This window comes from Chlorocebus sabaeus, chromosome 23, assembly GCF_047675955.1.
Source record: "Chlorocebus sabaeus isolate Y175 chromosome 23, mChlSab1.0.hap1, whole genome shotgun sequence".
Classification (NCBI taxonomy): Eukaryota; Metazoa; Chordata; class Mammalia; order Primates; family Cercopithecidae; genus Chlorocebus; species Chlorocebus sabaeus.
In genome coordinates this window covers 48,011,971-48,015,384 of record NC_132926.1, presented here as the reverse complement: position 1 = coordinate 48,015,384, position 3,414 = coordinate 48,011,971, and positions in this window count along the sequence as shown.

The window sequence follows — 3,414 nt, the reverse complement described above, 5'->3', positions numbered from 1 at the left end:
AGCGAGATTCTGTCTCAAAGATAAAATTAAAAAAAAAAAAAAAAAAGGAGCAATTGATTCTGTGTCTCTCTAAAAGGAGCAACTGATTCTGTGTCCTCCAAAACATCCTTTGAAGAAAAACCCAGGCTATCCAATAGTGTCTCCTCCCTAGTTGGGAAAGGTCACTCTAGGAAGTCAGTTCTCCCTGAATTACTTTAACTTCCCAAGAATTACACATGGAGGACTGCGAATCTTTTTAAATCTGGTGCAAAATTCTGTGTATGCATTTTTTCCCCAAGAAGAGAATCTGTAGCTTTCACTAAAAGGATTAAGAATACAAAAGATGAAGAACTGTCCAAACAGATGGACTTTAACGAAGAAATTTAAAATACTGTCCTTGGGATCCAGTTCAATTGTTCTGGAATAAATGCACTCACTTTGCTCAACCCCCAGCTACTGATCCCACTCCAGGGAAATCATTGCCAGGTCCTTTCCTTGATGCTTCAAAGACTTGGCTGACCCACAGGCTCCTTCTGAACATCTTTGGTCACCTGCAGGCTCTGGGAATGACAGAGCTCGCCTTGCTCAGGGGACTTCTTTCTTTGGGGGATGTCAGAAAAGAGGTTGCTGCTGAAAATTCCTTGACCTAATCTTTACTGTTTCAGGTACCTGCACCCACTATGGGAGGGGCCACAGGCCCAGCAGGGGCACATCCATGGATCATGTAAACCAAGTAGTGTGGGGGCCTCTGCTGACCAGTGGGAAGGTGAAGGAATGGGTCTGGGGCTAGAGAAGGCCAGCCTTGATGGCCAAAGTCCTAGCAGGATATAAGGTGCTTATTCAATAGTCCCAGGACCAGCTGCTCAGGGAGCCCTGGACATCAGTGCTGTGAGTGGCATGGGACTCCGTAGTGCCCGCTCCCCACTACTCCAGCGAGGATGGGAGAGATAGTGGAACAGAGCCTAGTGCGCCTCATTTCACCAGACTCAAACTCAGAGAAAGGCAGGCCTTGCCTAATGTCACATAGCAAGGGGCCTTAGAGCCATGCCTGGGACCTGGGACTCCTGCCTTCTACACAGGGCGCTTTGCATGGCCCCATGAGGAGCCCCCAGCTCCAAGCATCCCTGTTGGTGAGTGGCTCCCTGGGAGCAGGGCCCACCCAGGGTGGGCTGGCTAGCCAGTCCTCCAGAGTAAGGCGCCATCCTGGCCACCACCCACACTCGCTGGCTGGCCTGGCCACCCTCGAAGCTCCTGAGGTGACCCATTTCCCTCACTCTCCTCTGCAGCTTCAAAACAAACCGAAATGCACACCAACATCCTTTGTTTGTTTTGGGGGATCAGAGAAAGGGGAAAGCAGCTCTGTGGGTTTGCACTTGAAAACAAAAGTGCTCTGAGCTGCCCGAGCAGAAACCAAACCAAAGGTGAACTTGGAGGCCAGAACCCCTTGTGGCAATGCTCTCAGAATGAGTCAAGGGGCGGCGTGGGAAGGTCGGAAGCAGGGCTGTCTACTGACCAGGCACTGATGGCCTGGAGTTAACAGCTGCCATGGTGGGCTCAGGGTCATGGCCACGCTTACTCACCCTGGGCACTGTGGGCTTGGGGGAGACCAGGCCCTGATAGGGACAAGCTTTCCAGTCACTGGTCCAGACCCCCTTCCTCACCATGGAGGGGTGTGGGGACACTCTGGACCTCACGCCCCCACCCATCCCATCTTGCTGTCCCTTGCCCACAGGCCCATGCTTGGTGCCCAGGCTAGGTAACCTGCCCTGTGAAAGCTCCGAGCCAGTAGGTGAGACCACAGGGGCCCATTCAGCACTGGGCGTTTTCTGGTTTTGTTTTTTGTTTCTTTTTTTTTTTTTCTTAGACAAAGTCTTGCTCTGTCGCCCAGGCTGGAGTACAGTGGCGTCATCTCAGCTCACTGCAACCTCCGCTTCCCAGGTTCAAGCGATTCTCCTGCCTCAGCCTCCCAAGTAGCTGGAATGACAGGCATACACTACCGTGCCTGGCTACTTTTTCTATTTTCATAGAGATGGGGTTTTACCACGTTGGCCAACTCGAACCCCGGCCTCAAGTGATCCGCCTGCCTCAGCCTCCCAAAGTGCTGGGATTACAGGCTTGAACCACCATGCCTGGCTTTGGGTGTTTTAATGGGAGTTCGGCCAGGCATCGTCTTACCTGCCTGTTGAACTTATGCTTTGTGATGAAACTGACCTCCCCCAAGTCCCCCACCTCCAGAGGAAAGCACACAGTGGGGCAGAAACCAGAGTGCTCCAGATGTCTGAGGCTCCCCCTTGGCACTGAGTATGTGCGTCCTAGGAGACAGACTGGTGGAAACCCTGCCTGGGCCTTTCTTTTCCTGAGCTTGGATGAAGGAATGGGAACAGCGGGGGCAGATCCAGGGAGGCCCAACTGATGCTGCGGGATCCTGCCAAGAACCTCAGTGAACACTATGGTCCTGGGGCAGGGGTGACAGGAGAAGAGGGGTCGAGGCTTCACGGTGAATGGTGGGCCTGTCGGCCTGGCAAAGTGATATCATCAATTTCAACTGTTCAAGGGTGACCAGAGATGCTCCCCACTGAGTGAGGATTTCTCACCTCTCCAAACAGTTTCAGATGCACAGTCTCATGTGAGCTTCACAACTATCCAGGATGGAGAAAAGGAGCTGCTGAGGTTCAGAGAAGCAAAACAACGTACTCCAGGTCACACAGCAAGCTAGCACCAGAGGCAGGGCTAGGACCAGGGCAGCACTGGGCCACACCCCTCTCGGGAATTAGCCCAACCAGAGCAGAATTCTAGACTGCGGGACTACCTAGAAGGTGCCCGGAAAGGACTCTCACCTCCTCCTCTCTGGTTATTCTGCCCTAGGATGGGGTGGGTAGAGTTTTTTTTTTTTTTTTTTTTTTTTCAGGCAAGGTTCACTCTGTTGCCCAGGCTGGAGTGTAGTGGTGCAATCATGGCTCACTGCAGCCTCGACCTCCCAGGCTCAAGTGATCCTCCCACCTCAGCCTCCTGAGTAGCTGGGACTTACAGGCGTGCACCACCATGGCCAGCTAATTTTTGTACTTTTTGTAGAGATGGGGTCTCATTATGTTGCCAAGCTCATCTTGAACTCCTGGGCTCAAGCAGTCCACCCACGTTGGCCTCTCAAAGTGCTGGGACTATAGGTGTGAGCCACTGCGCCCAGCCTAGGTAGACTTTTATCCAGTGCCTCCATTTTCTTAAGCTCCCGTTTTTTTAGTTGTTTGGTAATAAATGGAGCACTTGACTTCCATTCTCTCACCTAATCCTCACTCCAGCCCTGACAGGTAGGTGCCCTCATTCACCCATTTCAGGGATGCTGAAGCTGACACAAAGAGACGCTGATCAACCAGCCCAAGGTAACCCAGCTGATGAGTACAGACTGCGACTCAAACTAAGCCTTTCACACTCCAGAGC